Here is a 23,284-nt window from a genome sequence, read left to right as displayed (position 1 = left end):
AATGTAGGCGAAGTACTGTACTGCCCAAAAAACTGCGAGCAGGTGCCTTTCGGGAATGTCCTTTTGGGAGTCCTAGGAGTTCGGAGAAGCGAATAGTGCTTTCCCTTTGTGTCTGTCAGTAGTAGCAAGTCATCTACACACTGGACCAGACAATTGGGTCGGGAAAATTTTGCTAGTCCATTTGTCAGCTGTCGGTGGAAAATGGAGGGGGAGTTGTGGAAGCCTTGTGGAAGGCACGTCCACGTGTATTGTTGCCCCTGGAATGTAAATGCGAATTTGTATTGGTACGCTTTATCCAATGGAATGGACCAAAAGCCATTGCTAATGTCCAAAACTGAATTTTTTTTTGACTGGAGTCCCTGTTTGAGCATGGTCTCGGGACTCGTGGCTATGGTGGGGGCTGCTACTGGGGTTACTTTGTTCAGTTCCCGGTAATCAATGGTCAGTCGCCATGATCCATCGGGTTTCCTGACGGGCCAAATCGGTGCGTTGTTCATGGAGGCTACTGATCGGAGTATGCCTTGATCAAGCAGACTCGCTATTACTTTGGAGATCTCTCCCTCTGCTTCTTGGGGAAAACCGTACTGCTTTTGGAGTCTGGGGTCGGGACCTGTAATGTTCACTGAGCCAGCTATCTTGCCACAGTCATGCTTGTGCTGTGCAAATGCTGCTTTGTGTTGCTGTAGGACTTCCCTAACCTGTTTGTCCTGACTAATGGCTCGAGGGTTGAACCAGAAGTCTCCTACTGCGACTTCCGGGTGCGGCGATGACCAGCTGAGTTGCACGTTTCGGCAGCTCCCTGTGAAACGGACTTTTGGGCTCTTGATAGGAGCCCCAACGGCAATTTTAACGGCTGAAAACACCGTGCGGTAAACCAGAAGGGTGTTCCCCCTGGACACGGATGGAAAAAGGAGAGGAAAGTGGCCGGATTGCAGCGGATCCCTTGGAACAACGGCAAGGAAGGCAAGCAGAAACCAAGATGGCGTCGGAAGGTGGCAGTTTCATATGGGGCCCTGAACAACAAGAGTTTTTGAAACGCTGCGTGGAGGAGATAAAAAAGGAAATGAAGAAAGAGTTGTTGGCCCCGATATTACAGGCGATTGAAGGGCTGAAAGAGGAACAAAAGACCCAGGAGCAGGAGCTTCGGGTCGTGAAGGCGAAAGCAGCAGAGAATGAAAACGATATACAGGGTCTGGTGGTGAAGTCGGAGATACAGGAGGCACACCAGAAACGATCTGTGGAGAGGTTGGAGGCACTGGAAAATAACGCAAGGAGGAACAACTTGAGGATTCTTGGCCTTCCTGAAGGTGTGGAGGGGGCGGACGTCGGGGCATATGTGAGCACGATGCTGCACTCGTTAATGGGAGTGGAGGCCCCGACGGGTCCGTTGGAGGTGGAGGGAGCATACCGAGTTATGGTGCGAGGATCGAGAGCAGGAGAAGCTCCCAGAGCCATAGTGGTGAGATTTCTCCGTTTTAAGGATAGAGAAATGGTCCTTAGATGGGCGAAGAAAACTCGGTGTAGTAAATGGGAGAACGCGGTGATCCGCGTCTATCAAGATTGGAGTGCGGAGGTGGCGAGAAGGAGGGCGAGCTTTAATCGGGCCAAAGCGGTACTTCACAAAAAAAAGATAAAGTTTGGAATGCTGCAACCGGCAAGACTGTGGGTCACATATCAAGGGAGGCACCACTACTTTGAGACGGCGGATGAAGCGTGGACTTTTATTGTAGAAGAAAAATTGGAATGATTGGACTACGAAAATGAACGTTTGGACAAAGTGGTGGGACGAGTGGGGGGGGGGCGAAGAGGGATTGTATGATTAATCCTGCGGTATGGTAACTTTTCTTTCTCCCACAGGTGGTGATGGGGGGAGGTGGGGAGGGAGAGGAGATGGGGCGTTGGCCATGGGAGGCGGGGCCGAGGGAGAGGCGCGGGCTTGGTTCCCGCGCTATGATAATTATGGCGGGAATAGAGAAGCAGGAAGGAGGGGGCGCCGCACGGGGCGAGCCGTGATCACGGGGGGAAGCCGAGGTCAGCCAGAGTTTGCTGACTTCTGGGAGCAACATGGGGGGAGTAATTACGCTAGTGGGGGGTCTAGCGGGGGGGGGGGGGGGGGAGGGGGGAATTACTGGGTTGCTGCTGCTGGGGAAAGGGGGGAGTGGGTACGGGAAAGGATGGGCGGGGGGGCACCGTCTGGGAGAAATACAGCTGCGTGGGAACTGGGCGAGAAGCTGGAAAAAGATGATGGCTAACCGGCAAGGGGGGGGGTGGGAAGCCCCCCAACTCGGCTGATCACGTGGAACGTGAGGGGGCTTAACGGGCCGATAAAGAGGGCACGAGTACTCGCACACCTTAAGAAACTTAAAGCAGATGTGGTCATGTTACAGGAAACGCACCTGAAACTGATAGATCAGGTTAGGTTGCGCAAAGGATGGGTAGGGCAGGTGTTTCATTCGGGGCTGGATGCGAAAAACAGGGGGGTGGCTATATTAGTGGGGAAGCGGGTAATGTTCGAGGCAAAGACTATAGTGGCGGATAACGGGGGCAGATACGTGATGGTGAGTGGCAAATTACAGGGAGAGATGGTGGTGTTGGTAAACGTGTATGCCCCGAATTGGGACGATGCCAATTTTATGAGGCGAATGCTAGGACGCATCCCAGACCTAGAGACCGGAAAGCTGATAATGGGGGGAGACTTTAACACGGTGTTGGAACCAAGGCTGGATAGGTCGAAGTCCAGGACTGGTAGGAGGCCGGCAGCAGCCAAGGTGCTTAAGGATTTTATGGAGCAGATGGGAGGGGTGGACCCGTGGAGATTCAGTAGACCTAGGAGTAAGGAGTTCTCGTTTTTCTCCTATGTCCATAAAGTCTATTCACGCATAGACTTTTTTGTGTTGGGTAGGGCATTGATCCCGAGGGTGAGGGGAACGGAATATACGGCTATAGCCATTTCGGATCATGCCCCACACTGGGTAGACTTGGAGATAGGGGAGGAAACAAGAGGGCGTCCACCCTGGAGAATGGACATGGGACTAATGGCGGATGAGGGTGTGTGCTTAAGGGTGAGGGGATGCATTGAAAAGTACTTGGAACTCAATGATAATGGGGAGGTTCAGGTGGGAGTGGTCTGGGAGGCGTTGAAGGCGGTGGTTAGGGGGGAGCTGATATCAATAAGGACACATAAAGGGAAGCAGGAGAGTAAGGAACGGGAGCGGTTGTTGCAAGAACTTTTGAGGGTGGACAGACAGTATGCGGAAGCACCGGAGGAGGGACTGTATAGGGAAAGGCAAAGGCTGCATGTGGAATTTGACTTGCTGACCACAGGCACTGCAGAGGCACAATGGAGGAAGGCACAGGGTGTACAGTATGAATATGGAGAGAAGGCGAGCAGATTGCTGGCACACCAATTGAGGAAAAGGGGAGCAGCGAGGGAAATAGGGGGGGTGAGAGACGAAGATGGAGAGACGGAGCGGGGAGCGGAGAGAGTGAATGAAGTGTTTAAGACATTTTATAAAAAATTGTATGAAGCTCAACCCCCGGATGGGAGGGAGAGAATGATGGAGTTTTTGGATCGGCTGGAAATTCCCAAGGTGGAAGAGCAGGAAAGGATGGGATTGGGAGCACAGATCACGGTAGAAGAAGTGGTGAAAGGAATTAGGAACATGCAGACGGGAAAGGCCCCGGGACCGGACGGATTCCCAGTTGAATTTTACAGAAAATATTTGGACTTGCTCGCCCCGCTACTGACGAGGACCTTTAACGAGGCAAAGGAAAGGGGACAACTGCCCCCGACTATGTCAGAAGCAACGATATCGCTTCTTTTAAAGAAGGAAAAGGATCCGCTACAATGCGGGTCCTACAGACCAATCTCCCTCCTCAATGTAGATGCCAAGGTATTGGCCAAGGTAATGGCAATGAGAATAGAGGAATGTGTCCCGGGGGTGGTTCATGAGGACCAAACTGGGTTTGTGAAGGGGAGACAGTTGAACACGAACATACGGAGGTTGCTAGGGGTAATGATGATGGCCCCACCAGAGGGTGAAACGGAGATAGTAGTGGCGATGGATGCCGAGAAAGCATTTGATAGAGTGGAGTGGGATTATCTGTGGGAGGTGTTGAGGAGATTTGGGTTCGGAGAGGGGTATGTTAGATGGGTGCAGCTGTTGTATAGGGCCCCAGTGGCGAGTGTGGTCACGAATGGACGGGGATCGGCATATTTTCGGCTCCATAGAGGGACAAGGCAGGGATGTCCTCTGTCCCCATTACTGTTTGCACTGGCGATTGAGCCCCTGGCGATAGCGCTGAGAGGTTCCAAGGGATGGAGGGGAATACTTAGGGGAGGAGAAGAACACCGGGTATCTTTATATGCGGATGATCTGCTACTATATGTGGCGGATCCAGCGGAGGGGATGCCAGAAATAATGCGGATACTTGGGGAGTTTGGGGATTTTTCAGGGTATAAATTGAACATGGGGAAGAGTGAGCTGTTTGTGGTGCATCCAGGGGAGCAGAGTAGAGAAATAGAAGACCTACCGTTGAGGAAGGTAACAAGAGACTTTCGTTACCTGGGGATCCAGATAGCTAAGAATTGGGGCACATTGCACAGGCTAAATTTGACGCGGTTGGTGGAACAGATGGAGGAAGATTTCAAGAGATGGGATATGGTAGCATTGTCAATGGCAGGGAGGGTGCAGGCGGTTAAGATGGTGGTCCTCCCGAGATTCCTCTTTGTGTTTCAGTGTCTCCCGGTGGTGATCACGAAGGCTTTTTTCAAAAGGATAGAAAAGAGTATCATGGGTTTTGTTTGGGCCGGGAAGACTCCGAGAGTGAGGAAGGGATTCTTACAGCGTAGTAGGGATAGGGGGGGGCTGGCACTACCGAGCCTAAGTGAGTATTATTGGGCCGCTAATATTTCAATGGTGAGTAAGTGGATGGGAGAGGAGGAAGGAGCGGCGTGGAAGAGATTAGAGAGGGCGTCCTGTAGGGGGACCAGCCTGCAGGCTATGGTGACAGCCCCATTGCCGTTCTCACCAAGGAACTATACCACGAGTCCGGTGGTGGTAGCTACACTGAAGATTTGGGGACAGTGGAGACGACATAGGGGAAAGACCGGAGCACTGGGGGGGTCCCCGATAAGAAACAACCATAGGTTTGCCCCGGGGGGAATGGATGGGGGATATGGAATGTGGCAAAGAGCAGGTATAACGCAATTGAAAGATCTATTTGTGGATGGGAAGTTTGCGAGTCTGGGAGCGTTGACCGAGAAATATGGGTTGCCCCAAGGGAATGCATTCAGGTACATGCAATTGAGGGCTTTTGCGAGGCAACAGGTGAGGGAATTCCCGCAGCCCCCGACACAAGAGGTGCAGGACAGAGTCATCTCAAAGAAATGGGTGGGGGACGGTAAGGTGTCGGATATATATAGGGAAATGAGAGACGAAGGGGAGACTATGATGGACGAACTAAAAGGGAAATGGGAAGAAGAGCTAGGGGAGGAGATTGAGGAGGGGATGTGGGCAGATGCCCTAAACAGGGTAAACTCGTCGTCCTCGTGCGCCAGGCTAAGCCTGATTCAGTTTAAGGTATTACACAGGGCACATATGACTGGAACACGGCTCAGTAAATTTTTTGGGGTGGAGGATAGGTGTGCGAGGTGCTTGAGAAGCCCAGCGAATCATACCCATATGTTTTGGTCATGCCCGGCACTACAGGGGTTTTGGATGGGGGTGACAAAGGTGCTTTCGAAAGTAGTAGGAGTCCGGGTCGAACCAAGCTGGGGGTTGGCTATATTTGGGGTTGCACAAGAGCCGGGAGTGCAGGAGGCGAAAGAGGCCGATGTTTTGGCCTTTGCGTCCCTAGTAGCCCGGCGCAGAATATTGCTAATGTGGAAAGAAGCCAAGCCCCCGGGGGTGGAGACCTGGATAAATGATATGGCGGGGTTCATAAAGTTAGAGCGGATTAAGTTCGTCCTAAGGGGGTCGGCTCAAGGGTTTACTAGGCGGTGGCAACCGTTTGTCGAATATCTTGCGGAAAGATAGATAGGGGAGAACAAAGAAGGCAGCAGCAGCGGCCCAGGACTTGGGGGGGGGGGGGGGGGGGATGGGGGGGGGTGTGGCCTGAGACAAGGCAGTTGCCAATTAGGGCTAGTTTTTGTTTTTTTGTTATTTAATATTTATTTATTTGTTGTTGTTTTTGTTTAAATTTAAAAAGGTCATTATTATCTGTATTGTTACAATGTTGTGTAAAGGATGCACAATGTACTGTGTTGGTTGACCAAAAATTTTCAATAAAATATTATTTTAAAAAAAAAAGAAGTCTCCTACTGCGCTGATTCTGTTTGCATACTCTCCTACTGTGAGCGTGGCGGGGGCTCGTGCTGCCTTTGCCATTCTCCATCCACATTTATTGACCGGATCAAATGAGAGGTTGTGGGTGCTCATAAAGTCGATTCCTAGGATGTTTTCAGCTGCCTGGGGTAGATCGACCAAAACTACGGGGTGTTTAGTCGTAATGTTCCCTAGTTGTACTGCTACAGGGCTGTGATGTGTCCTTGTTGTAAATGACCTGTAAAGACGCTGAGTGTGATGAAAAAATGAAAAGAAAATCGCTTCTTGTCACAAGTAGGCTTCAAATGAAGTTACTGTGAAAAGTCGCCACATTCCGGCGCCTGTTCGGGGAGGCTGGTACGGGAATTGAACCGTGCTGCTGGCCTGCCTTGGTCTGCTTTCCAAGCCAGCGATTTAGCCCTGTGCTGGTGTCTGTTGTGGGCCAACGTGTCTCATTGAAACATCGTGGAGGAATTGAGCGTGGTGCGGAACCCTCCTGTGCCCCAAAGAAATTCTACGGGGTGTCCCCGGACTTTGCCTGCTACTACCGGTCTACCGGACTTGTCCCAAAGGGTGTCGCAGTCCCAAGTTGGGGAGCCCGAACACCATCAGTCGGTGCCATTCATGTCTGCGTTCTCTGAACGGGCGCTAACGCTATGGATCGGCTTTGCCCTATTCTTATTTAGGGAGCCTGTCTGTTGGTTTCTCTGCTGCTTTTGGGGGGTGTTGCACTTTCGTGCGATGTGACCTTCATGTCCACAGTTGTAGCATTCCTGGGATTTAGGCTGCGGTGGGCTGTTCCTGCCCTCATTTACCCATGCGGGGTTCTGGTGCGTCCTAACTGGATGCATGTCAGCCTGCTCTTCCTCTGGTTTTGCAAATGCGGTTTTGCCTTGGACGGATTGTTCCCAAGAGCGGGACAATCTTTTCAAAACCCATTTCTCATTGTGAGCCTCGTCTGAGGGGTCGTAATTTGCGCAAGTTCTCTGTCCTGCCTCTGTCGCATGAGAGACTAGGATTCAAGTCCATTTGGCCATATTTGTGAAATGTATCCACAAGCGTCCAGCAAATACTATGGGGTGCTCTGTTTTCTTTTGCCTACACTTGTTTAGGCCTTCTACGGGGTCTCCTCTGTTATAGCCGATCGCATCCAGGATCGCTGTGTGCATTTCTTGGAGTGTGCCTCCTCCTACATTCTGTGGGTCGGGAAGGGCTGCCACGACTGAAGGGTCGAGGCTTAAAACTGTGAGCTTCACTTGCTCCTTTTCGTCCAGGCCGTACATGGTAGCCTGCCGTTTAACTCTAGCGAAAAACTGGTGGGGTCTGATGTGCGAAGGAACGGTGTAATTTTTCCACACGTCCCGTAATTGGGTCACAGTTAACGGGGTTGTATATAGGAAATCTGCGTTTCCTTCTGCTGCGGCCCTGCGGTGTGTGGTTACAGGGTTCACGGGGGTGTGTTCTGCCTGTTCAGTCGGGGGTTGGGGCGCTTTCCTTTTCTGGGGTTTTTCTTGCGTACATGTCCTATGTACATATCTGTGGGCAGTTTCATTTAACTCCTGCCAATCGGGGCCGTTTTCCTGGTCTAACTGGGGTCCAAACGTACTTTGAAAACCATTTTGAACGGAAAGCAGAGATTGCAATTCAGCAATTTGCTTCCGGCACTTTGCGTGATCTACGGAGCTCTGCCTTTGTTCCGTCGTGGAAGTGTGGAGTGCTCGTATGGCTGCTTTTAAATCATTGCACTGTTTCTGCAATTGCTCTACCTGTTGCTCGGTTTCTTGTCTTAACAAGACCGCGCGTTGCGTGTCCTGATAGGCCTTACTGTACTGGGTCTGAAAACTACTCAAATGGGTGAGACAAGACTGGTGTGCACACTTGGCATCATCCACCTCTCTGCCTCTCACTGCTAACTGTTCTCTTAACTCCTTATTCTCCTTCTCAAATTCGCTCACATCTCCTTCACTATTTCTGTCTCTCTCCTCAATCTCTCTACGGAGCGTCCTAACGACCTCCTCGGTGCCTCGCAATTGTGCCAAGCAGGACACGATTCCCATCGGCTTGCGAGCTTTCCCCAAGCTCTTCTTATGAATCTCTGACAGGTTCTCCCACCAAGTATGTCCTATACTCCTGGGACCTGTTTCCTCATTAGCGCAGAATTCACTCCAAAGGGGCCATCCTTTCCCTTTGAGATATTTTCTGATCTCTTCTTCCCATACGGGACACTATCCTACTCTACTGGTCGCTGTGACCTCAAATTCTTGAGGGTTCATAAGGTGTTCCATCGCCTTCATTGCCATTTTCTCTATCTGTGTTCCCTCCTGAATTTGGAACAGGGGGTGATAAAGTGGTGATGTAAACACGGGTACGGCTTACGCTATTTTCCAGCCTACAAAACCCCCGACAGTTTTACGCAACAAAATCTCTCAGGTTTACCTTATATCCCTGTTAGTACGCATGCATTAACACACTTCCGAATCTCGGAGGTTTGATCAGTATCGTTCTCACACTTGTGGTTTTTCTGTTTCCAATTGGGTTCTCTCTGAGTGACTAGGCCACTTCTAGGTCGAATCCCATCAGAGTCGGCAGTAAATGCTGCTCTCTTTGGTTGGCTCTGAATATGGCGGTCAGTATGGTCACCTTCCTTAATTCTAACTACGTTTGCTCTAAAGTCGCCAGGTATCTTTCGATACCGCCACAAGGTTCAAACCCGAATACTGATCAAAGACTTGATACACCAGTTAGTTAGTTCAAAGTCAATGCTTATTTATTTACACACACAGTTAAATATACTCATGCATGAAACTCTGCAGACTAAACTATCACTACTGCTAACGCCTATACTTGGCTTTGGGTGCCCACTCAGTCAGAGGAACAATGGCCGTTGTTTGGTTCTGAGGCTGCTGGGGTCGAAGTGATAGAGGAGAACAGCTAAGGTCGTCCGCCTGGTAGCGAGCGTTGACCTTGGACTTACTTGCTTCTGGTGTAGCTGGTGGGCAGGTCTCTCCGCTGTGAGAGCCGGGTCCAAGAGAGCGATTCTCTCTTGGGGGCTCCTTCTTATACCCAAAGGGGCTTCGCGCTCTTTTGGGCGGGCCTTGAACATGGCCCCAATTAATTGGGCCGTTTCCCAATCGTTCCTACCGATTTCCTCCAATAGAGGGGTGGGTGCCCTGATGGCTGGGTGTGTCCTAGGTGGCCGTTGGCCTGCTTTGTTCCGATCTCCTCTGGCGCCGGGGTGTCTGCCTTAGTATCGGTTACTCAAATGTTACTCTTTTGTTCCCGAAGAAGGGCCATTAGTATGCTAATGGTCCTACAGTTTTGGTCTTGTCTGGGAGCTGCGGCTCCAATATCCAGACAAGCTCTGAACCTGCTTGTTTTCTCAGTATTGTCCATTTTCCCTGCAATCTTTGCAAAGTGTCCATTTTGTGATCGGGAAGTGGTCATCCCAGATGGCTACAGGACATAGCCCTATTATTGGAGAATCCCACCCAAAATCTTCTGAAGTTTGAATTCGTGAAAGAATTGTTATAAATGTCGTAGGTTTGCAACAGGATTCAGTCAGTCATAACATCAAGATGATCATTTCTAACAACAATTATTTCATCAGAAATTGTGATGTAATAAATATTGCAGTGGACAAAGACAAACTGGGCGCGATTCTCCACTCCCACGCCGGTTGGGAGAATCGCCTGGGCGCCGAGATTTCCGGGGACGCCGGTCCGACGCCCTCCCGCGATTCTCCCAAGCGGCGGGAACGGCCCGGTCGAGTTTTGCGTGCCGCAGGCCGGAGAATCGCCGGAGACACCGAAAATGGCGATTCTCCGGCACCCCCGCGATTCTGAGGCCCGGATGGGCCGAGCGGCCAGGCCAAAACGGCGGGTTCCCCCCGGCACCATCCACACCTGGTCGCTGCAGTCGTGGGCGGTGCGTGAACGCTGGGGGGGGGGCCTGCGGGGTGGCGAGGGGGGATCCTGCACCGGGGGGCACCTTAAATGTGGGGTGGCCCGCGATCGGTGCCCACCGATCGTCGGGCCGTCCTCTCTGAAGGAGGACCTCCTTCCTTCCGCCGCCCCGCAAGACCCGTCCCCCATCTTCTTGCGGGGCGGATTTGGACAGGACGGCAACCACGCATGCGCGGATGACGTCCGTTATGCGGCGCCGGCCGCGTCGTCTAATCGGCGCCGCTTTTACGCGGGCGACAAGGCCTCACGCGGGAGGATGACGCGGCCCCGATACTGGCCCATTGTCAGGGCCTGAATCGGTCGCGACCGGGCCCGTTCCGCGCCGTCGTGAACCTCGACGGCGTTCACGATGGCGCGGCCACTTCGGTGTGGGGGTGGAGAATCCAACCCACTGTGTTTGCAATTATGGTGATGAAAGAATTTTGATAGCAGTTACCACTGGCACCGAGAGATTTTGACATTATCCCCTTAACAATACGGGGGTCATATAGTACAAGAATTTACAGCACATGAACCGGCCAATCGGCCCAACAGGTCGATACTGGTGTTTATAACCCTGATCAGCCTCCTCTACATTTCTCCCTCACATGTTTGTTTCTCCAGCTTCCCCTCAAATGTATCTATTCTATTCGCCTCAACTACTCTCTGTGGCATGGAATTCCACATTCTCACCACACTCAGGTTAACCAATTTACTATTGGTTTGTTAGTGACTGTCTTTGCGATTCCTCACCCTGCGTTCATCCACAAGCAGCGAAGCATCTTCTCTTCGTCTACCCTGTCAAACACTTTCATCATTTTAAAGATCTCCATCAGTCACCCCTCAGTCTTCTCTTGTCTAGAGAAAAGAGCCACAGCTTGTTCAGTCTTTCCTGACTGCATAACCACTCAATTCCAGTAAATATTTATTACATATGAACATGCGTATGACTTAAGAGCAGGAGTAGGCTTTCGGCCCTTCGAACCTGCTTCGATATTTGATAAGGTCATGGCTGATTTTCCTGTTCAGCCCCTATAACCTTTGACTTCTTCGTTAATTGAGAACCGATCTAACTCAATCTCCAATGCCCTCTGGGGAAAGAGAATGCCACAGTCACATGACCCTCTGAAAGAAAGGATTGCTCCTCATCTCAATATGAAATAGGCGGCCCCTTATTTTTGATCTGTCCCCACCTGCTTCTCCCACAAGGGGAAATAGCTCCTCAGGATTCACCCTGTCAAGTCCTCTCAGGATCTTGTATGTTTCAATCAAATCGCCTCTCATTCTTCTACGCTCCAATGGATACAAGCTCAACCTGTCCAACCCTTCAGCCCAGGAATCTGCTGCGTGAACCTTCTCTGAACTCTTTCGGATGCATTTAGAACCTTTCTTTGGAGACCAAAACTGCACTCAGTACTCCAGGTGTGGCCCTACACAACTGTAGCAAAATATTCCCACCTTTTATATTTAAACACCAACACTTGCTAATCACTTGCTGTATCTGCGGACTAACTTTTTGTGATTCAGATACCAGAACGTAGAATCTTCTGCAGTGCTTCTATAGTATTTTTATAACACGGAGGCCAGAACAGCACACAACAGTCCAAATGTGGTGTAACCCAAGTTCTACAGAACTTTAACATGCATAATGACTTCAATCTGAAGCAACAACTTGAATCTCTCCAAAGGTATCACTAATAAAAATAATATAACTTCTTCTGTCGAATATATTTTCAGACATAACTGCAATTAATAAATTGGTTGAGATTTCACTGAGGGGTTCTGGGAACACTGGATGTTTAGGCGCAAGATTTTTGAAAAGCTAACAAGTCCTTCATTTTATTCACAGATTGTAATAGCCCAGAAGAATGTTGTGTGTTCCTTCACATTAAAATGCTTCACTTTATTAAGTTGCAACTGGAAACCATCCAGGCCTGGACTCAATTTTTGTTTTTAAAAAGAGACTTTTAAGACCTTCCAAGATGCAATGTTAAATGAAATGTGTGCATATTTGTGTTCTTCACTGTGGAAAACGCATAATGCTCCTCCCACTGACAACAGTTTGAGTAAATCCAGATTTCCTCACCTTGTTCCCCCGGGCAGTTTATCAGGAGAAATGGCCTTGTCTGCTTTCTGTTAGTTTTAATGCTAAGTTTTACAGACTATTCTACAAATATTGGAAAAGTTTCCTCAAGGTCAGCAACTCTTCTCATCTTTCATATAAATATTTGCGAAGTGCATATTTATTCAGTGAGCTACTGATAAATCATTAAATTGAAACCCCTTAGAAGCTGTTAAGATTTACTTTGAATAATGATATAAAATTTTAGTCTCAACAGTGTACATCTTGCTTATGTCAGCTGGGCACCAGACACTAAGAGGTTCTGACATCGCCGCATTAACAATGTTTACATTTCCAGGGAGGCATCGGTGGGTAATATTTGAGGCACACCTGGAAGATTGATCTTGAAAGATCAATTTACAAAGGAATGAGAAGTATGGGCTTAGTTCAAGGCCATTGAATCCCTGCCTGTGCCCAGCTTTCAGTAATTGAAGTTACCAGAGAAATATAATTACAAACGAGTTATAAAATGTCACAAGAGCATTGCCCAGGTTTTCCCGGGTGTGATAGTGTTATAGGACTTTGATTTTGGCCATCTGTTAAAGCTTTTAAAGCAATGTATTCTGCTGTACACTAAATTACTCAGACAGATGTAGACCCAGAGGTGGCCTTGCTTGGCCATTTTGCTGACGCAGCAACTGCAAAACATGTGACTCATGTAATTGCCATTTTATCCCTAGCTGACACAGAAAATATTCTGACTAAATGGGGATTAGCCCATCTCCTTCCCTCTCTAGGGATCATCCTCGGACAAAATTTGCCTGTATAAAAGAGTAAAGCATCATCACTTTATTTATCTGAATAACCAAACGCCTTGGAGTGGACACAGAGCCGCCCACCGCTGGTAGTGGAGTTCCCGATGTGGCGGAGAATCCCACATCGAGTCAAGAATGGGATCGGCGCCCGATGCTCTGGTCCCCCGCTGACAGCAGCAGCAAGCTTCTCGCCCCGCGTGGCGGGAGGATGCAAATGAGTCATCTAAACCCGATGAATGGGCTGGACACCAGATTCTCCAAGCGGCCGCGATACTCCCGGCTGGGGTTCGTGCGAGCGTGGATTGGTGCAATTACTTTCCTGAATGGCCCTTATGAAATGGACCTCGTGGTGGGCCAAGGGGGTAAATATTTAATGTAAGTGCCCTCAAAGTGCATTGGAGGGCCCCTCTCCCTCACAACACAAATCCTGCCCATCCCACACCACCCCCAGCCCCCCATCAGATTCCCATAGCAGAGACCCGCTCCATCTGACCCCCATTTCAGATACCCCCCATTTCAGAGACCCCCATCAGACCACCCCCAGGTCAAAAATGCCCCATATCAGAGACCCTCATATCAGAGACCCCCCCATATCAGAGACCCTCATATCAGAGACCACCACCATATCAGAGACCCCCCATATTAGAGACCCCCCCATACCAGAGGCCCCCCCAAATCAGAGACCCCCCCCTGGAAGGTAAAGAGCAGTCCAGGCAGAAACAGTGAAAAAAATCACTGCTTTTGCACTTACCTGTCCTAACACCTGTTGCCTCAGTCAGAAGTGTAGACAGCAGTACCTGTTACTTCATAGGAAGATAAAACCACAGCACAAGGCTTTAAATCACTTCAGATCAGTTGATGTGTGAGGCTTCTAATCACTTCCAAAGAGAAATAGCTTTTAGTAGGCTGCAATTGATGGGGTAATAACTTCCAGGCAGACAGGTGTCTGGATTGTTTATTTTCATTTCCCTTCACGCTTGAGTGCATCCCAAGTATCCTGCTGTGAAGCTAACCATAATGTTTATAAACATCGAGGAGGTAAGTTCTTTCACATCCTCATTTTCTGAGCAGAAAGTACTTTACTGCTTTTGATGTGGTCAAGACCTGTCAGTCATTTCTCAATGTCTCTAATATGGGGGGTGGGTTCTCTGATATGGGGTTACTCTGACATGAGGGGTCTCTGACATGGGGGCGGGGGGGAGGTCTCTGACATGGGGGTCTCTGATCTGTGGGTGGTCGGGACACCCTCATGCGCACGTGCAGTGGGGTGGGGGGAGGAGGTGAGGTGACCCAGAAATTCCCATGGGTGGGAGGATGACCCTACTTGTTAGTGGGTGGGAAGGGGCAGGATTTGCGTTGTGGGGCAGGTAGGCGGCCAGCCACCGTACCTCAGCTTCGGGCCACCCACTCAAAATGGTGGCCTGATAGCAGGATTCAGAACAGAATCCCGGGAGCGCCCGCCATGCATAAATTTGCACGGGCAAGGGAAAATGAAACGCTCCCGCGCACCGCTCCTTGCAAACCAGGAGCAATTCTACTCTGCCGGGAAAAGGGTCTCCCAAATGGAGAATCCTGCCCGTTGTTAGAAACTCATCTTGTGAATAGCGATAAATGGGCAGCGTTGGATCCGTCCTCTGTTTTAATCCCTGCCTGACATCCAATTTTACTGATGAATATCGAATTGAATATTGGGCGTGGTGTATAATGGGCAGTGTATTATTTCACCCAATTTCTGCTACTGCCCAAGATAAATATTTACCCCTTTGCCTTCATCATAAATCTATCACACATACAAATTGCACATCATATTCTCCATCAGCTCCTGGCTGATTAGTTGTGATATCATGTTGAGCAAATTGTGAGGAAGCATTAAACCAGTCAGTTGAAGAATAAATAAATAATCTTTATTGTCACAAGTTGGTTACATTTTGGCTGAAGATCGAGTAGCCCCACTGTTATTCATGATGTACCAAAGGCTAATACAGCATTTTACTTTCAGGCTTATGCTCATGGCTTTGGTGGACCCTCCTTTTTTATAGCATTTACAGTTCAGAAGGAGGCCATTCGACCCATCGAGTCTGCACCTGCCCTTGGAAACAGCACTGCACCTAAGCCCACACTTCGTACCCCTCCCCCTAACCCAGTAACCCCACCTACCTTTTTGTTTTGGATACTAAGGACAATTTAGCATGGCCAATCCACCTAATCTGCACGTCTTTGGAATGTGGGAGGAAACTGGAGCACCCGGAGGAAACCCACGTAGACACGGGGAGAACGTGCAGACTCCGCACAGACAGTGACCTGAGGCTAGAATTGCACCCGGGACCCTGGAGCTGGGAAGCAACTGTGCTAACCTCAGGTCACATTATGAGTGCATGTCACCAATTTTATTGCCTGGTGGAAAGTCCATCCGGCTGTTCTTAATCTGCCTCAGCGATGGTTTGATATCTTCAACTTTTAATGTCCATGATCTCAGTAACATAAAGAGCGGCTTAAAGAAGGAAGACGGAGCATATTCTGTGCTTTTCCCGGGGTCCCATTTCATTACACCGATTTCCATGGGGTGTTTACATTCTATACGCTAATCATAGAATCTCCGGCACGGAAACAGCCCCTTGGCCCAAACTGGTCCATCCATGCCAACCAAAAAGCCCATCCAAGCTAACCCCATTTACCTGCATTGGGCCCAAATCCCTCTAGACCTTTCCTATCCATGTATATAGAATCTACAACTTCTCAGGCAATATTAACATTATTACAACTGGCAAAATCAAGGTAACAATGTGTGTAAATGCTGTCATTTATCAAAAACAAGTCTCATTCATGCAAAAAAAAACTTCTAATATGGGAACCTCAATCTGAAAGGGCATTGCCTTCATGAGAAAAAGTCAGACAAACTAATTTTTTGTCAAGTTGAAAAATGAAAATCGCTTATCGTCACAAGTCGGCTTCAAATGAAGCTACTGTGAAATGCCCCTAGTCGCCACATTCCGGCACCTGTTCGGGGAGGCTGGAACGGGAAGTTCCAGCTGTACCTTTCATGACTTGCCGATGGTTTAAAAGTTAATTCACGTAAGTTGTAAAAGGATAGAAATTTCATGGTGATTGAGTGAAGCTATGATGTACGGGAAGTTTTAAGGTACTCTGAACTCATAAATAAATATCCAATGCCCAAGCATTAAAGGGATTAATGGTTTTATGGTTTATGTCAGGTTAATTTGTATGGACAGAAAGCATATTGACCTCAGAAGGTGTATAGAGATGTAGATCTAGATGTTTCAATTTTACCTGTGAGACATCAGCGTCACATTGAAACTATCCAAGGAAGCAAACACAAGTATTCTCTGAACGATTTTAGTTGCACACAATAAACTAAAAGCGACATATTTGAACAAACTAGAAAAATGTGAGGTGATTGTATTTCTCACAAGGATATAATTTCACAAAAATAAGGAAGGTACATTTCTGTGATCATAGAATTTACAGTGCAGCAGGAGGCCATTCGGCCCATCGAGTCTGCACCGGCCCTTGGAAAGAGTGCCCTACTTAAGCAATGTCAAGTTTAATGGTCAAACTTATTTTTGGATCCCACTGGATTGCTAGAAATGTTTAAAATACATAATAAGAATTTTAATACTTCTGACAGTATATTGACCTCAAAAGGTGTACAGAGTGCTGCAATGATGGACGGTCAGAACTGAGGGAGTTCTGTACTACCAGAGGGTCAGTACTGAGGGAGTACTGAGGGAGTGCTGTACATCAGAGGGTCAGTACTGAGGGAGCGCTGCACAGTCAGAGGGTCAGTACTGAGGGAGTGCTGCACTGTCAGAGGGTCAGTACTGAGGGAGCGCTGCACAGTCAGAGGGTCAGTACTGAGGGAGTGCTGCACTGTCAGAGGGTCAGTACTGAGGGAGCGCTGCACAGTCAGAGGGTCAGTACTGAGGGAGTGCCGCACTGACAGAGGGTCAGTACTGAGGGAGCGCTGCACTGTCAGAGGGTCAGTACTGAGGGAGCGCCGCACTGTCAGAGGGTCAGTACTGAGGGAGTGCCGCACTGTCAGAGGGTCCGTACTGAGGGAGTGCTGCACTGTCAGAGGGTCCGTACTGAGGGAGTGCTGCACTGTCAGAGGGTCAGTACTGAGGGAGTGCCGCACTGTCAGAGGGTCAGTGCTGAGGGAGTGCCGCACTGTCAGAGGGTCAGTGCTGAGGGAGTGCTGCACTGTCAGAGGGTCAGTACTGAGGGAGTGCCGCACTGTCAGAGGGTCAGTGCTGAGGGAGTGCCGCACTGTCAGAGGGTCAGTGCTGAGGGAGTGCTGCACTGTCAGAGGGTCAGTACTGAGGGAGTGCTGCACTGTCAGAGGGTCAGAGCTGAGGGAGTGCTGCACTGTCAGAGGGTCAGAGCTGAGGGAGTGCTGCACTATCAGAGGTCAGTACCAAGAGAATTCTGCACTGTCAGAGGGTCAGTACTGAGGGAGTGCCGCACAGTCAGAGCGTCAGTACTGAGGGAGTGCAGTACTGTCAGAGAGTCAGTACTGAGGGAGTGCTGCACTGTCAGAGGGTCAGTACTGAAGGAGTGCTGTACTGTCAGAGAGTTAGTACTGAGGAAGTGCTGCACTGTCAGAGAGTCAGTACTGAGGGAGTGCCGCACTGTCAGATGGTCAGTACCAAGGGAATGCTGCACTGTGAGGGGGTCAGTACTGAGGGAGTGCTGCACTGTCAGAGGGTCAGTACTGAGGGAGTGCTGCACTGTCAGAGGGTTAGTACTGCTGCAGTGCTGCACTGTCAGTACTGAGGGAGTACTGCACTCCCAGAGGGTCAGTACTGACGGAGCGCTGCACTGTCAGAGGGTCAATACTGAGGGAGCGCTGCACTGTCAGAGCATCAGTACTGAGGGAGTGCTGCACTGTCAGAGGGTCTGCACTGAGGGAGTGCTGCACTGTTAGAGGGTCAGCACTGAGGGAATGCTGCACTGTCAGTGGGTCAATACAGAGGGCGTGCTGCACTGTCAGAGGGTCAGTACTGAGGGAGTGCTGCACTGTCAGAGGGTCAATACAGAGGGAGTGCTGCACTGTCAGAGGGTCAGTACTGAGGGAGTGCTGCACTGTCAGAGGGTCAGTACTGAGGGAGTGCTGCACTGTCAGTGGCTCAATACAGAGGGGGTGCTGCACTGTCAGAGGGTCAGTCCTGAGGGAGTGCTGCACTGTCAGAGGGTCCGTACTGAGGGAGTGCTGCACTGTCAGAGGGTCAGTACTGAGGGAGTGCTGCACTATCAGAGGTGCCAAATTTCAGCTGAGCTGCAAACCAGGTCCATTTCTCTGCCAGGTGGACATGGAAGATTCCACAGCAACGTTTCTATAAAGGGCCAAAGAGTTCTCACCAAAGCTCTTGCCAATATTTATCCCTCAATTGAAATTGCTATAACAGTTTATCTGGTCATTATCAAAATCTGTTGTGGGAGCTTGCTGTGCACAAATGGTCTGCTGTGTTTTCACAGCACTGCAGCAGTCACTCCTGACCAAAGTACTTTATTTACTTGTCAGCACATAGGAACCATAGAAGCACAAGTGTCCCTTTTTTCTTTATTTAATGTTCAGACTCTTCCTGAACAATCTGTGCTGCAAAAAATTATTTGCAGTAGTATTTTTGGAAAAGATACGTTTCGCTCAATTACCCTTGCATCTTGATCCACAGCTCAATTTTGGAATGAAGGCACTGAACAGCGAGGCTATCACATCAGGCGTTTTTTTAATTCCACAAGGAAACGTTGTTTTAAGGTCAAAAAATTATTTACAAAAGGATTGCGGTTGGTAAAAGCCAAACAAAAGGATTCTTTGACTTTTTCCTGTTTAAAAGGCTTCCCTCGGGTTCACCAGATACAAGAAACTGCACTGCTCAAAATTATACTACTGTCCGTGATTCATTTGTAGCTTAAGATTGTTCAAAAAAGTAATGAACATTAAATGGCTCCAATTTATCAAGGGTCCCGAATAATTTTCGGGAAGTGTTCCTTCCTCCTTCCTGTCCTGGGACAGTGCCCTCAGTAAACAGGGTGGTCACAAGGACTTTAAACAAGCAAATGGGGAGGGTGGGGGAGGGGGTTGCGAGGCCTCAGGGGAACTCAATACAGTTCCAAAAACAAGTAGCAGGGCAGAGAATAAAGAAAAAGTCAGGAACCCAACTTCAGGAACTGCAGCTAATGACAAACAACAAGTAGTACAATGGTCAAACCAAAAGTGAAAAATAATAAACAAGCAAATAAAACCTCAGCCCTGAGGGCCAGGTCAGGACGAATAGCCCAATTAAGACTTCTATATATTCTTGCACGGAGTGTAAGGAAAAAACTAGGTCAGTTGCGGGCGCTAATGCAAGTTAAAGATTATAATGTGGTAGCTATATCGGAGACGTGGTTGCAGGATAGTAGGGTCTGGGAACTAAATATACCCAGTTATAAAGTTTACAGGAGGGACAGTGAAGATTGCAGAGGGGGTGGAGTAGCTTTACTGATTAGAAATACTATCACCGCAATGGTGAGTGGGGATATAATGAGGGGAAAGCATCCAGCGGAGACTATATGGGTGGAACTGAGGAACAGAAAAGGGTCTAAAACTGTTCTGGATGTTGTGTACAGAAGCCCCAGTAGTAATTTTGAGGTGTTAGATTGTATAAAGGCAGAAATTAGACAAGTGTGCAGCAAAGGCAGAGTAGCTTTAATGGGGGATTTCTGGAATGTGTCCAGGATAGTTTCCTGCAGCAATATGTTCTCGATGCAATAAGGGGACAGGCACTACTAGATTTAGTTATGAGTAATGAGGCCAATTTAATTAGTAGCCTAACTGTGCGCAAACACATCAAATAGTGATCACAACATGACTGAATTCAGTGTAGTGTTTGAAGGTGAAAAGCATAATTCAGACTCTAGGACTTCAGACTTGGGTAAGGCTGATTTCAACGAGATGGGGCAGAGACTGTCCACGGCAAACTGGGAAGATCTGTTTCTGGGCCAAGCAACTGAAGATCAGTAGAAAATATTTAAAGGAACATTTAATGAGATACAGAGCGAGTATATACCCCATGAGAGGAAAAGGCTCCGCTTCACAAAAAAAGCAGCTATGGACAACGAAAGAGGTTAGGGACAGCATAAAACTAAAAGAAAGGGCTGACAAAAATGCAAGACATGGCTCAGATCTGGATGAATAGGATCGGTACAAGGACCAGAAAGCAGCTTATAAGAGCCACAAAAAGGGATTATGAAAGGAAACTTGCAAAGGACATCAGAATCACTAAGACATGTTATAGTTATGTCACGGGAAAGCGGGTGGTGAAGAGCAATGTGGGTCCAGTAGAAGCTGAACATGGAGATATTGTCAGTGAATTTGGGGAAATGGCAGACATGCTGAACAATGACTTTGCCTCAGTGTTTACAGAAGAAAAAGAGGGTAACTTGCCAGAAGCCTCGAAAAAATTAATACTCGCTAGAGAACAGGGACTTAATACAATTAACATTAGTCCAGCATCAGAAATGAATGGAAGTAAAGAGTGACAAATCGCCAGAATCTGATGGTTTCCATCGAGGTTGTTAAGGGAAGCACATTGCAGATGTCCTAACTGTAATTTTCCAGAGTTCCTGAGATTCAGGAATAGTCCCTCTGGATTGGAAAGTTGCACATGTCACTCCACTTGTTAAGAAAGATGAAAGGGAGAAACCAGGGAATTACAGACAAGTTAGTCTAACATCTGTGGTGGAGAAATTGCTGGAGTCTATAATCAGCAATGGGATAACTGAACACCTTGAAACTTTTTGGTCAATCAGGGAGAGTCGGCGTGGATTCGTGAAGGGAAGGTCATGCCTGACTAACCTTATTGAATTTTTTGAGGAGGTGACTAAAGTAGTGGACAGGGGAATATCTATGGATGTCATTTATATGGACTTCCAAAAGGCATCTGATAAAGTCCCACATAAGAACTAGGAGCAGGAGTAGACCATTTGGCCCCTCAAGCCTGCTCCACCATTCAATAAGATCATGGCTGACCTTTCTGTGGACTCAGCTCCACTTACCCGCTCGCTCACCTTAACCCTCAATCCCTTTACAGTTCAAAAATCTATCTATCTTTGCCTTAAAAACATTTAACAAGGTAGCCTCACCTGCTTCACTGGGCATGGAATTCCACAGATTCACGACCCTTTGGGTGAAGAAGGTCCTCCTCACCTCAGTCCTAAATCTGCTCTCCCTTATTTTGAGGCTATGCCCCCTAATTCTAGTTTCACCCGCCAGGGGAAACAACCTCCCTGCTTCTACCTTAACTTTTCCCTTCATAATTGTATGTGTTTCTATAAGATCCCCCCTCATTCTTCTAAATTCCAATGAGTATAGTCCCAGTCTACTCAGTCTCTCCTCATAAGCCAATCCTCTCAACTGCGGAATCAACCTAGTGAATCTCCTCTGCACACCCTCCAGCGCCACTACATCCTTTCTCAGGTAAGGAGACCAAAACTGAACACAATACTCCAGGTGTGTCCTCACCAACACCCTATACAGCTGCAACATAATCTCCCTGTTTTAAAGCCCCATCCCTCTCGCAATGAAGGACAAAATTCCATTTGCCTTCTTAATTACCTGCTGCACCTGCAAACCAACTTTTTGTGCTTCATACACAAGGGCACCCAGGTTCCTCTGCACAGCAGCGTGCTGCAATTTCTTTACCATTCAAATAATAGTCCATTTTGCTATTATTCCTACCAAAATGGATGCCCCCACATTTACCAGCATCGCATTCCATCTGCCAGACCCTTGCCCAGTCACTTAAACTATATCCCTGTGCAGAATTTCAGTGCCCACTTTACTCCACCACTCACCTTTGTGTCATCTGCGAACTTTGACACATTACACTTGGTCTGCAACTCCAAATCATCTATGTAAATTGTAAACAGTTGCAGTCCCAACACTGATCCCTGAGCGACACCACTAGCCACTGATCGCCAAATAGAAAAACACCCATTTATCTCCACTCTTTCATTTCTGTTAGTTAATCAATCCTCTATCCATGCTAATACATTACCCGTAACGCCATGCATCATTATCTGATGCAACAGCCTTTTGTGCGGCACCTTGTTGAATGCCTTCTAGAAATCCAGATACACCACACCCACACAAGAGACTGTTAACTAAGGTGGAAGTCCACGGAGTTGAGGGCACATTATTGACTTGGTTAGGAAACTGTTTGGCGACCGAGTGTGGGGATAATGGGTAATTACTCAAATTGGCTGGGGTTGACTAGTGGTGTACCACAGGTATCGGTGTTGGGGCCTCATATTATTCACCCTATGAATAGGAGCTCATATATCCAAATTTGCTGATGATACAAAGTTGGGTGGCATTGTAGACAGCCTTGACGATAGCATAAAATTGCAAGGAGATATTGACAGACTTGGTGAATGGGCAGAATTTTGGTTGATGGAATTTGTTTGGGATTGATGGGTCCTTGGCAGCATGGATTAGAAGTTGGCTAAGAGATTGGAAACAGAGGGTCGGTATAGATGGGCAATTCTCTGTCTGGAGACGAGTTGGAAGTGGTGTTCCCCAGGGCTCAGTGCTGGGACCTTTGCTTTTTCTGATTTATATAATTTATATGATTTAGAAGTGGGTGTTGAGGGCAAAATCTCTAAATTTTCATAAGATACTAAGCTAGGGAGAATAGTGAATTGTTCAGATGATGCTGAGCAACTTCAGGGGGCATTGACAAGTTGGCCAAATGGGCAGACACCTGGCAGATGAACCTCAATGCAGCGAAATGTGAGGTAATGCATTTTGGGAGAAGAAACACGGGGAGACAATACAGGCGCAATGGTACAACTGTGAGGGGAATACAGAAGCAGAGGGACCTCAGGGTTCAAGTGCATAATTCTCTGAAGTGGCCAGGCAAATTGAAACAGTTGTTAAAGCAGCTTATAGCATCCTTGGGTTTATAAATAGAGGCACAGAGTATAAAGCAAGGACGTGATGCTACACATCGACAAATCATTGGTCAGACCACATTTGGAATATTGTGTTCAGTTCTGGGCACCTTATTTAAGGAAGGACGTTAAAGTCCTGGAGGGCAGAGGAGATTTACTGGAATGATACCAGGAATGAGGAATTTTAGA

At 48.3% G+C, this 23,284-nt stretch overlaps 1 protein-coding gene across 2 annotated transcripts in view; it reads right to left on the bottom strand.

Moving 5' to 3' along the window:
* Positions 1–23,284, bottom strand: part of tek (TEK tyrosine kinase, endothelial) — a 148,976-nt gene that overhangs the window by 108,391 nt on the left and 17,301 nt on the right. The gene's annotated exons all lie outside the window — the stretch shown is intronic.

This window comes from Scyliorhinus torazame, chromosome 9 (assembly GCF_047496885.1).
Source record: "Scyliorhinus torazame isolate Kashiwa2021f chromosome 9, sScyTor2.1, whole genome shotgun sequence".
Lineage (NCBI taxonomy): Eukaryota > Metazoa > Chordata > Chondrichthyes > Carcharhiniformes > Scyliorhinidae > Scyliorhinus > Scyliorhinus torazame.
This window is presented reverse-complemented; position numbering and strand designations above follow the sequence as displayed.